The sequence below is a fragment of the Amblyraja radiata genome, chromosome 19, assembly GCF_010909765.2.
Source record: "Amblyraja radiata isolate CabotCenter1 chromosome 19, sAmbRad1.1.pri, whole genome shotgun sequence".
Taxonomy (NCBI): Eukaryota; Metazoa; Chordata; class Chondrichthyes; order Rajiformes; family Rajidae; genus Amblyraja; species Amblyraja radiata.
In genome coordinates this window covers 13,301,815-13,314,978 of record NC_045974.1, presented here as the reverse complement: position 1 = coordinate 13,314,978, position 13,164 = coordinate 13,301,815, and positions in this window count along the sequence as shown.

Here is a 13,164-nt window from a genome sequence, read left to right as displayed (position 1 = left end):
AAAGGACGAGCAGATCCTAACCTGCCAACTAGACCCTTATAGAGGGCATCACATCACAAGCAGCAAGCGTGCAAGACTCTGACATTGTTGTTGGCTTTAGCTGCCTTGTAGGAATGTCACACAATTTTGAGATTTTAAAAATCAAGCCTGTAATTTATCCCATCGGATAAAGCATAAAACTTTAATTTGATACCTAATTCACTTTCATATCTTCAGTATTTAAAAGGTTATGGCCATTTTCATACTCTGAAATTAGCATCTTTTTCCCTATTGATTTTCCATTGACTTAAGACAAAAGCTGTGATCAAGGACAGTCAAAAGCCCATAACCTTTTTTTAAATTAGGAGAACTGAATGAAATTTTCAGTTATTATAGATTGAAGCATTCTGAAACAAATATGAAACATCTTACTTGGATGACCTAAAACGAAAGCATATAATTGGTTAGTTACCTAATTGTAGCTCATTACAAAATTGACCGTTGTGACGGAAATAGTATTAAACAGACTGCCTTGAAAATTCTAAGATCAGAACTTTAATATTATTGTATTATATGCTGTTAGTCCATAACAGACAGGTAAAGAAATTACAATTTCTAGCAAAAGACCAAGTCTTTATGGAGAAGATCAGTTGCTAGCTGGTACATTGGCATATCATAATCAGTAGCATCATCATACTCTTCAGATTGCAACCAATAAATTAATCCAGAAACATTCACTCTCAAGATAATCAAAATCATTATTTTTTGCACAATACATCTGACTAAAACTGTTGTGGATATTTAGTATGAAAATATTGATCATGGATGGACAATAACACAAAATATTGATGCTTTAGATGTTCTTATGACATAATCGTGCAAAAAAAAAGAAGAATTTGATTATCTTCAGAGTGGATGTTTCTGGAATGTGATCGATTGGAATGTTGCCGTGTTTACCATAAATGTTAAGCCCATATCTGCAGGTAAGACACGGCCAATTCGTATGGGGCCTAAATAACATTTTCGCATCATAAGATTAGAATAAAGCCACAACAAAAAGCAAGATAATATGTTAAATAAACGACCTACCCTGTGTTTTGTCCTGATACTGCGATCCGTGATGTTGAAGGCGTTAGAAGTCGCTTATTACTTCAGTCCAGCAATTTAATAAATAAATAAAATAAACTGGGAACGGAAGCCCGAACGATTTTTCTTCATCAGCAAGCTCCCCGAGGAAATCCCTCTCCGACAGCCAATACAATCGCATGCACTGGCAGAGCTGGAGCTGATGGTAGGTTTTGTAACAACGCTATGCCTTGATGAGGCTTTGCTGCAGGAAGAGTGCAGTTTTGTTACCCTCACCGTCCCCGCATGTGACCCACACATCTTCAACTCCTTTAAATAGTGTTGTCAGGGTTTAAAAAACAACTTGGGGTTACAATTCATAGAACATTTTCCCGAGGCTCCCCAAGAGCTTCTGATGGGAGTAAGTTTTGCCTCCAATCTATCTTTTGCCAGCTATAATCTAAAGGTCATGTGTGTGATGCCAAGTTATGTCATATTGTGTGTATGATCAGTGAAAATACCTGCTATATAACCACTTGCATTACATTCCAGATTCGGAAATGGAATTTATAATATTTTCCAACATGCAGTTTCCTTGACAAACAATTAAAAGCTAAATGACGCAAGACAAACAACTAGGCTTATTGGGGCTCCTCTGCACTAGACTGGTTCATGTGCATTCTTTGGGACAGAGGTCTCATCCTTGTGAAACCGAATGTATGTTTATGTAACACTTGAGATCGGAGTGGATTTCATTGCAGCTTAAGATTTTGAAGGGTCTTGAGAAGATTGTTGTGAGAGAGGTCGTTGTTTTAAAGATAAGGGATTGATCATGAGGTATATTTATTTCTGAGTGTCATGGGCCTCTTTAACTCTTCCACAAAGAGCAATGGAAGCAGAGCTTTTGAATATTTTTAAGATGGAAGTAGATAATTGATTGCTAGGCGAGAGGGTGAAGGATTATGGTGAGTAAATAGGGAAAGTGGAATCGCGGTTACAACCTGATCAACCATGATCGTGTCGAATGGCGGAGTAGATTTGTGGGGCGGGATGGTTTTATCTGCTCTAGTTTGGGCGTCCTTAGGAGAAGAGTAAAATTTAATGAAGAGTGGGCTGGGGAGTGGAAGATTTTTTCGCTTGAATATGGCCATTGTAAAATGATCTAAAAGTGATGTTCTTCCCGGTGTTTAACTAGAAAAAGATAACAGCATATTCATGGGCGTAATCTGGATAGGTGTGTTGAATAGACAGTCTGTGGTCGGATTTAGATTTTGCAGATACATTGGCCCACCGAGTCTGCGTGGTCCAGCGATCACCCCATATACTAGCACTATTATACACAATAGGGACAATTTACAACTTTACTGTAGCCAATTAACCTCCAAAACCAGATGCATCTTTGGACTGGGAGGAAACCAGAGCACCCGGAGAAAAACCACGCGGTCACAAGGAGAATATACAAACTCCATATAGACGGCACCCAAACTCTGGATCGAACCCAGGTCTCTGGCGCTGTGAAGCAGCAACTCTACCGCTGTCCCACCGCGCTGCCCTAATTTGAAAGTGATGTTAAGCTGACCCAATGTCTGGGGATATTAAGAAGAGGAAGTGAGCAGATTAACAAGTGAATGGGACTCTCATCCCGTGGTAGAATGTGAGATGCAGGATTCAGAGGCAAGGGGGAAAAAACTCGCTGCTGGGGATATTAAGCATGGAATCATTCATTAGTAATGCACAAGTGTATTCGCAAGCTTTGAGTGAGGTTGGACATTTTGAAGACATTTCCTCAGGAGGATATACATGTGGAACAGACACCAGGAAAACATTGATCCCTGGTCAGTTGATCCTTTAAAAGGAATAGGATCAATATACTTGGAGAGGTTTACAGAGCGATAATCAATATGCTTGATCATGTTCCCACGAGAGGGAGGAATCTAATATTCAGAGTGAGCTATTGATGTGTGATGAAAGATCCTCACAGAATAATCATGGGTTGTCTCTGTTGTAGATTGATGCAACATCACAAACTGTACTTCTTTGTGTTTCTAATGTTTGACAACTTTAGGTTTCAGAAGCTATGCTTTCAGGCCACAATAGGGTCATTTTGCTGTAATCATGGTTGTTTCAAAGTGCCATGTTTCAGTCAAAGCCTGACAGATTCCCTTGGGGTTGTTGCGGAAGGGGTTTGGCGGAAAATTGCCATTAGTTTGATCTCAATGATCTGACTACGGGAGTAAACGTGCCCGATTGCAATCGCCTAAAGACGCCTCACTGAAGTCCGATGAAGGGTCTCGACCCGTTCCTTCTCTCCAGAGATGCTGTCTGTTGCTGAGTTACTCGAGCTTTTTTGGTCTGTTCTCACTGAAGAATAGTTGTCCAGTCAGCAAACTCACCCATCCCAGAAACCAGTCTGAGTAAATCTTCACTGCACTCTCTCAATTGCAAATATATCATTTATATAGGTAGGGAGACCAAGGCTGTAGACTCTAGATGTGGCCTGGAATCTTGAGCAATGCACAAAGTGCTGGAGTAACGCAGCGGATCAGGCAGCATCTGTGGAGGGAATCGATAAGTGATGTTTCGGATCGGGGCCCTTCTTCGGACAACGTTTTGGGTTGCAACCCTTCTTCAGATTGGTCCATCCATTCTCTTCACAGATGCTGCTTGACACGCTGAGTTACTCAGAGCGTAACTGCTCTTCCAACAGTGTGACATGCAAGCTGCCTGCCTGCTAGGTTGGAAATGTACAAGAAGGAACTGCAGATGCTGGAGAATCGAAGGTAGACAAGATTGCTGGAGAAACTCAGCGGGTGCGGCAGCATCTATGGAGCGAAAGGAATAGGCAACGTTTCGGGCCAAAACCCTTCTTCAGACTGATGCAGGGTGAGGGAAGAAGAAAGGAAGAGGAGAAGCCAGAGGGCTGAGGGAGAGCTGAGAAGGGGAGGAGACAGCAAGGGCTACTGGAAATTGGAGGAGTGAAGAAGGTTGGAAATGTATGTGGAAAAGGAAACCAGTTAGCTTTATCAGGCAGGGATAATTAACCTGTTCTACCGGCACGGTGGTGCAGTGGTAGAGTTGCTGCTTTCCAGCGCCAAAGATCTGGGTTCAATCCTGATTACGGGTGCTGTCTGTACGGAGTTTGTACATTCTCCCTGTGACTTTGTGAGTTTTCCCCGGGTGCTATGGTTTCCTCCCACACTCCGAAGATGTACAGGTTTGGAGGTTAATTGGCTTTGATAAGTTGCAAAATTGTCCCTAGTGTGTGTAGGACAGTGTTAGTGTACGGGTTGATCACTGGTCGGCGCGGACACGGTGGGCCGAAGGGTCTGTTTCCGCGCTCAGTCTCTACACTAAACTAAACTGGTGCTTGGAATGGCTTTGCCTCTTCCTAAATCCTGCAACAATCGACCGTCCAAATCCAGAGTAGGGAGTCCTCTGAGAATCTGAAACAGGCACTTTCTTCTCAATAAGCAACCATACCACTATGGGACTACCTGTTGTCCTAGCTAAACCCACAGCTACAACCACCAGCCACTTGCATCCAACCCAGAAGTTAAAACGAACTCGAGTCGCAAGGTTCAGGTCTGATACTGTTGATATCATGATGCTGCCGTTAAATATTTGATTGCATCCTAAAATAGTTAATTGAACTCAAAGGAGAAAATGCTTCTATGGGAATCATATTAGATTTTTTTTACAAATCTTCAAACGTGTTTGTTCTTTAGAACTTTGTGCCTTTTTCAATGCTGACATAATAAACCTTCTGAAGAAGGGTCTCGACCCGAAACGTCACCCATTCCTTCTCTCCAGAGATGCTGCTTGTCCTGCTGAGTTACATAATAAACCATGACCTTGAATCCCAGGGGGGAAAAAAACATTAATTACTGAACAAACCTAAATAATATGTGTATCTTCCCTGTGGCTGGGAGATGAAGCTGGATTAGAATGAAGCTGCAGATTTTTATCTAGTTGAGACTTCAATGAATAGCATTGATCTCTTCCAGTGGCATACATATTTGCTGATTATCGTACATTGATACACATTGCTTAGTCACATTTCCCTATACAATACAATACAATACAATACCTTTTATTGTCATTTGAACCTCACATGAGGTTCAAACGAAATTTGGTTTCTGCAGCCATACAAAAAAAGAACCAAGACACACACCAACACAATTCAATTCACATAAACATCCATCACAGCGAGTCCTCCTCACTGTGATGGAAGGCAAAACTTAAACATATCTCTCCCCTGCACTCCCCTCTCCCCCCCCATGTCAGAGTCAAAGCCCCCGGCGGGCGATGTTAAATGTCCCGCAGCCATTAAAGCCACGCCGGGTGATGCAAGGCCACGCACCGGGTCTTGGTGTTGGAGCCCCCGGCGGGCGCTCACAAAGTCCCGCGGCCATTCCAAGCCGCGCGGGGCGGTGATGTAGGCCCCACTCCAGGTAATCTTCAACCCCGCAACTCGGGCGGGAGAAGTCACCGTTGCGGAAGCCCCGAAAAGCGGTCTCCCACCAGGGACCCGCGGGCTCCCGGCATCACTGTCCACAGACCTGCGGTAGGAGCTTCCGAATCTCCGGGTGTCGGGTCACAGTAGCGCTCCACCACAGCTCCACCCGCTCCGGACTCGGCCAGCTCCGTGATGGTGAGTAAATCCGCAGCTCCGCGACTGGAGCCCCAGGTCATTCCTGTTGGAGGCCGCTCCACGTTGCAGCCCCAACGACAACGGAGACCCGACAAAGAAAAGGTCGGGTCTCCCGTGCAAAGTTCCCCCACACACATACCCCGACAAAAAAAACAATAAAAACTACATAGAACAAGACAGAAAACAATAAAAAGACAGACGGACTGCAGAGGCTGCTACTGACAAGAGTAGCGCCGCCCACAGGGTATAGTTAGTTTTGCAACACGCTGTGGCTTTAGATTAAAGAGCTTGCTGGAGGAGCTTGCAAGCAACATATCCTCAAGGTTAGAGAAAAAGAATTGCAGGTGAAAGACACGACATGCTGGAGTAACTGGGGCAGTATTCCTGGAGAACATGGATGGGTGACGTTTCGGGTTCCATTTCAGACTGATCGATGTATGATGTTTTGGGTCAGGACCCTTAACACTGACGAAGAGTCCCGACCCAAAACATCATCTATCGATCAGTCTGAAAAGGAATCCGAAAAGTCACCCATCCATGTTCTCCAGGAATGCTGCCTGACCTACTGAGTTACTCCAGTATTATGTGTATTGTGTTTCAGCCATTCATCCTGCACCATTTTGTGGGTCTACATTAGCGAGCAGAGGTGGTCACAGCATGTCCCTGGAACCTTGATATACCCCAAATCAGTCCAAGAGTGTTTTCATATGTCCCAAAATGAACAATTAAGTTCTTACTTGCAGCAGCACAACAGAATACGCGAACATAGTACTCTGTAAATCCATAGTACTCTGTAAATATAATCAAAAAATATGTTCCGAATATACAAATACACATAATCACATATGTATATTCTGAACTTTTATTTTCACAAACACACACCCCCCCCCCCCCTTATTAAACAATGGCATTTGCATTATGCAGAGACAGGCTCTTTATTGAAGAAACACTTTCTGTGGACCCACTTATGTTTGATGGATAACATTGTAACATCTTTCAGTTTTATTTTTTCGATAATTAAAACCATCGCTCCATTGATATCACATGCCCCTGATCTTTGGAAAAGAACACATATGATCTTGTCGATCCTGACTACGGGTGTTGTCTGTATGGAGTTTGTATGTTCTCCCCGTGACCATGTGGATTTTTCCTGGGTTTTCTCCCTTTTTTTCTGAAGATGTGTAGGTTAATTGGCTTCAGTAAAAATTGTAAATTGTCCCAAGTGTATAAGATAGTGCTAGTGTACGGGGATCACTGGTCATGGTGTCATAGAATGATAAAGTGTGGAAACAGGCCCTTCGGCCCAACTTGCCCACACCGGCTACACTCGTCCCACCTTGGTCCATATCCCTCCAAACTTGTCCTATCCATGTACCTGTCTTAACTGTTTGTTAAACGTCGGGCACGGACTCGGTGGGCCGAAGGGCATGATTCCATGCTGCGTCTCTAAACTAAACTAAATTAAACTAATCTCTGGCATTGGTCTGCTTCAGATCAATGTAGTGTGTATTAGACCGGATGATTTTTAACATGTGCCATTGGAGACCATGATTATGGGGGTTATAATGTTGCCAAGAAGAGTATTAAGACTGACTAAATTGATTGGAAGGGTTTTTTTGGAACCAGCAGTGGCTGATTAAGAATTTATAACGACTCCAAAGATCATTCTCTCTCATGTTCTGCGTAGAAATAATAAAATAATATGGTTCCACAACTATGTAAATTGGAAAAAAGATAAATGTGTGTCCCTTAATGATTAAGCCAGGGGGCATTATAATGGGAAATAAGAAACTGGTGAAGCATTAAATAAATTGGGGTATGATTTCATTGCAAATGATACAATGATCAAAAATAGCACAGAACCAAGGGTCTAATGAGACTGATGGGCTACGACAATATTAGTCAAAAGAGAATCCCAGGGAAATGGTGGAACTAAAAGTTGTGGTATCTCCTGGATACTATACACCAGTGTTCTAAATGATGTTGCAACACAGATGATGAATGCAAAGAGTCATACAGCGTGGAAACAGGCCCTTCAGCCAAACTTGCCCACACCTGCCAACATGTCCCATCTACGCTAGTCCCACTTGCCTGCATTTGGCTAATATCCCACAAAACCTGACCTATCCATGTACCTGCTTAATTGTTTCTTAAACATTGTGATAGTCCCTGTCTCAACTACCTGTAGCTCGTTTCATACACCCACCGCCTTTTGTGTGAAAAAGTTACCCTTTAGATTCCTATTACATCTTTTCCCCTTTACTGTAAACCAATGTTCTCTGGTTCTCGTTCCCCTTCTCTAGGCGAAAGACAGTGCGTCTACCTGACCTATTCCTCTCATGGTTTTATACACCTCTATAAGATCACCCCTCACCCTCCTGCTCTCAAAGGAATAGAGTCCCAGCCTACTCAACCTCTCCCTACAGCTCAGACCCTCGTGTCCTGGCAACATCCTCGTAAATCCCCTCTGCACCCTTTCCAACTTGACAGCATCTTTCCTATAACATGATACCCAGAACTGAATACTCTAAACGCATCCTCACCAACGTTTTATATGACTGCAACATGACCTTCCACCTTCTATACTCAAGAGGCACAAAAAGATGGAGTAACTCAGTGGGATGGACAGCATCTCTGGAGAGAAGGATATGGGTGACGTTTCGGGTCGGCACCCTTCTTCAGACTCTATACTTAATACTCTATCTGATAAAGGCCAATGTGCCAAAATCTTTTTTGACCACCCCATCTATCTGTGATGCCACCTTCAAGGAATTATGTACCTTCACGCCTAGATCCTTCTGCTCTACAACACTTCCCAGAGCCCTACCATTCACAAATTAGGTCCTGCCCATGTTAGACAATAGCTACTGGTGCTTCATTGGTGGATCATGACTGATGCTAATGATTCGAGTAAAACCAATATAACAAACGTAATATAGTAATTTAAGAAAAATAAGGAACTATTTATGTTAAACCGATGACAAGAAAATACTGGCATCTATTATTATGAGCAAAGCAATGATGTACACAGTAAATTATAAAATAATATGGCAAAGTATGTTGGAAGGGAAATCATGCCTAACAAATCTGATAGAATCCTTGTGGATGGAACAAGGACCAGATGAGAATGAAGACTCAGCTGCCTACATGGTATGGTATGGTGCTTTATTGTCACATGTACAGTGAGATTCATTTTTGTATACAGTTCAATGCAAGTATCACTATACGTAAGCACTTAGATACTGTCATTGACAATTCTAAGTCACATGAAGGATCGTCATGCAAGTCTATCATCTCACTGAGGGTCATAAGGGATAGGAGTAGAATTAGGCCATTTGGCCCACCATTCAGTCATGGCTGATCTATCTCTCACTCCTAACCCCATTCTCCTGCCTTCTCCCCATAACTACTGCAACCTGTACGAATCACGAATCTATCTATCAACAGCAGGTTCCCTGTTGCAGACCCAGGTACCCATGGCTCAATGGGTCAGCTGCATTTCAATGGTAGTGTTCCTGCCTCAACATCACAAGGTTGCATATTCAACTCCACGAAGGGCGGCACGGTTTCGCAGCAGTGGATCTGCTGCCTCACAGCGCCAGAAAACCGGGGAAGCTCGGAAAGCCCCAAAGACAGGAGAGTTGAGGAGGGAGCCGTGAGCAGCGCATGAGGAGAAGGACATCGGGCCACGGGCCTACCTGGATCGGGGGTTGCTCCAGTACTTCCAGCATGTGGACTTGGATTCGGACTTTGAACTTTTCCCTTTATGAGCGGCGCCAAAATATGACGACTGTGCACCGGTGGGTTATGCAAATAAAATGTCACTGGGCTGTGCACAAGTAACGATAAAGAACCATGCAATAATAACAAAGAGTTACTGTATTGTTTAACCAACCTTATTAATAACCATATAACCATATAACAATTACAGCACGGAAACAGGCCATCTCGGCCCTACAAGTCCGTGCCGAACAACTTTTTTCCCTTAGTCCCACCTGCCTGCACTCATACCATAACCCTCCATTCCCTTCTCATCCATATGCCTATCCAATTTATTTTTAAATGATACCAACGAACCTGCCGCCACCACTTCCACTGGAAGCTCATTCCACACCGCTACCACTCTCTGAGTAAAGAAGTTCCCCCTCATGTTACCCCTAAACTTCTGTCCCTTAATTCTGAAGTCATGTCCTCTTGTTTGAATCTTCCCTATTCTCAAAGGGAAAAGCTTGATCACATCAACTCTGTCTATCCCTCTCATCATTTTAAAGACCTCTATCAAGTCCCCCCTTAACCTTCTGCGCTCCATGTTACCCCAACACTTTACAGATAACATGTTTTATTAATAATGGTCAAAAAGGTATTCATTAGCCAGGATACAGGGAAGAATAAAACTACGCTTTGAAGAGTTTGTGGGTGTCTTCTACATCTAATAAGCAAATAGTGTCTTGTTTTCCTTGCTTGTGTCAAAGGGTTTTCTGTGTCGCATTTGGTGCTCCTGTCTCCAATTAATAACTAATTAATTCAGAGCCGAGAGAGGTGTCAATAGGAGCAGCTCTGACCAAAGCAGCCATTTCATAAAAGAAATGAATCACAGGATTCATCAAACAATGCTGGCCGTTGATGCGATAAAATGGTTATAATTGGCTCTCAGAGCGAGCAATAGTAAGCTTTTGTTAACAAAGTGTTTCTTCTCTTTATATGAGGAGGATCCTTTTTGACCTTCTCTCGGCTTCCCCACCTTCCAGACCTGTGACTGGAGTCTGGTGTGTACAACCCTTTAATGCTGTGGCCACACATGACGTCAGACAATGGGTGGATTGCAGACGCAAAATGTTGAAGGTTTCTGTTTCCACAGATGCTTTTTGACCTGCTGGGTTTTTTTCCAGCACTTTCTATATTTGTTTCATATTTCCAGAACCTGCCGCTTGATTCATTTTCATCCGCTGTTCCTCCCTGACTGGTATAACATGTCAAACCAGGTCCATACACATGCAGAGTGGCGCAGCGGGAGAGTTGCTGCCTTACAGCACCAGAGACCCAGGTTCGATCTTGACTACGGGTTCTGCCTGTACGGAGGGTGAACGTTCTCCCCGTGACCACATGGGCTTACTCCAGGTGCTCTGGTTTCATCTCACACTCCAAAGACGTACAGGTTTGTAAGTTCATTGGCTTCATTAAAAATTGTAAATTGTCCCTAGTGCGTAGGATAGTGCTGGTGTAGAAGGTGATCGTTGGTTGGCATGGGCTCGGTGGGCCGAAGGGCCTGTTTCCGGGCTGTGTCTGTAAAGTCTAAAATCTTCATCCAGACATTGCATTTCCCAGCAATGATCATAACTTGGGCCTTGTTGACTCTCCTCCCTTCGCCTCTACCTACACATTCTTTCTGTGAGCTCAGGAAATCAAGCAATTTGATGATAATCATGACCTGCTCCCACTCTTGGTCTGGATCCAGTTCCAATCTGCTGTTGATTGGCACATTTTGTGTTGATTCCAGTTCTTCCTAGTTACACTTGGGTTAACTGTGGAGGAAGGGATGCTAAAACCTGGAACTGGAACCATGCTGCCGCCCTCTAGGGAGCCGCCCAGCCACTGCTGCTCACAGTAGGGTAGGCTCTAGCTTCTGCCAGTAGCGTTACCCTGAGCTGATACCAATCCCTGAGCAACAGTGGGTAGGCAGCACTCAATCCAAACCACAGTCTCCATGGACAATAAAGATCACAGCATTCACACAAAGGGTGGTGGGTGCATGGAACAAGCTGCCGGAGGAGGTAGTTAAGGCAGGTAGTATCGCAACATTTAGACAGGTACATGGATAGGACAGGTTTTGAGGGATAAAGGCCAAACGAAGACAGGTGGGACTAGTGTAGACGGGACATGCTGGTTGGTGTGGGCAAGTTGGGCCGAAGGGCCTGTTTCCACGCTGTATCACTCTATGACTCGAAGCAGCAAAGCAGCCCCAAGAACTTGCAGGCAAGCACCTTAGTCCGACGAGGCTGGCAGGAGAGGATTGTGGCTCCAAATAAGGTTAGAGAAATAGAGACAAGAACGTCCATGAAAGGATTTGGACAAATAGGTAAGAATTTTAATGTGTAGGAAGGAACTGCAGGTTTAACCCAAAGTTAGACACAAAATACTGGAGTAACTCAGCGGGTCAGACAGTATCTCTGGAGAAAAGGAGTAGGTGACGTTTCGGGTCGAGACTCTGAAACGTCACCTATTCTTTTTCTCTAGAGATACTGTCTGACCATAAGAGTTACTCCAGCATTTTGTGTCTATCTTCGGTAAGAATTTTAAATTACATCTTTAGAAGTTTTATCTGCAAAGTATAGAGGATCAGCAATGATAGTGTTGAATTATGGAACAGAGTCAATGTTCCTGTTCCTATTTTTCTGTTTCCTTGCATGATGGTGAGCTTTCTTGTTTATTTTTCTCAAATGCTTCCATTTCTAAGTTAGAAAATATCAATCAATGGGTGGAAAAGGCTTTTGACTGGGCAGAAACAATTGAAAAGTGGGATCGCATCACAAGCGAGCACATCTTCCTACATTTGTTTGCTTTCTTAAAATATATAGCCTCATATTTGTCAGGATTAGACTCCATTTATCATTGCTCCACTCAACGTTAGAGCTGACCCATATCATGCTTGAGCCTTGAACAACCTTCTTCCTTTTTCACACATCACCAAATTTCATATAATCTGCACATTTTTGTATTATCTGCAATTATTTTTCGTCATCTGCTGCGGTCACAAATGTTCATGGCAGGGTTATTTTTCTATGCACTGTTTGCAAAGTTGTGCTAAAATGGATCACTACTGGTCATCAGGAAGGCTGGCTCCATACTGGGGGCGGAGTTGGATGCATGGGAGATGGTCTTGGAGGGGAGGATGCTCCTTAAACTGTGAAGCATCTTGGACAATACAGCTCACCCCCGCACTGGCCAACCTGAGGAGTACTTTCAGCAACAGACTGGTTCCACCAAGATGCAGTGCAGAACGCCACAGGAGATCCCCCCCCCCCCCCCCCCCCAATCTTTGTACATCCCCAATCCTTGCCACTCGTTACTTTAATTTCATGTTTTCATGTATCTTACGCTTGCCTCCCGGGATAAATAAAGTTCTATCATATCGTATTGTATCGTTATCATGTTTGCAGATCACAACATGGGCATGCTTAAGCAATACAGGAACTGATATGTTCCCGCAGCCAACACATTGCCTGCTCCTGATATCAGCTCCAAAGGTTTGTGTGAAATTAGGACTTGTGTAAAATTCTCCAACATTTCCCTCAACTCCTGTTTCCCTCCCCAGCTTCTGTCACTCACCTGGGGCTATTTACACTGGCCGATTAACCCAGCAACCTGCATATCTTTGGGATGTCAGAGGCAACCAAATGATGTCAGAGGAAACCCATGCAGCTACCCGAGCAAATGTGTAAACTTTAAACAGACAGCACCTGAGGTCATGA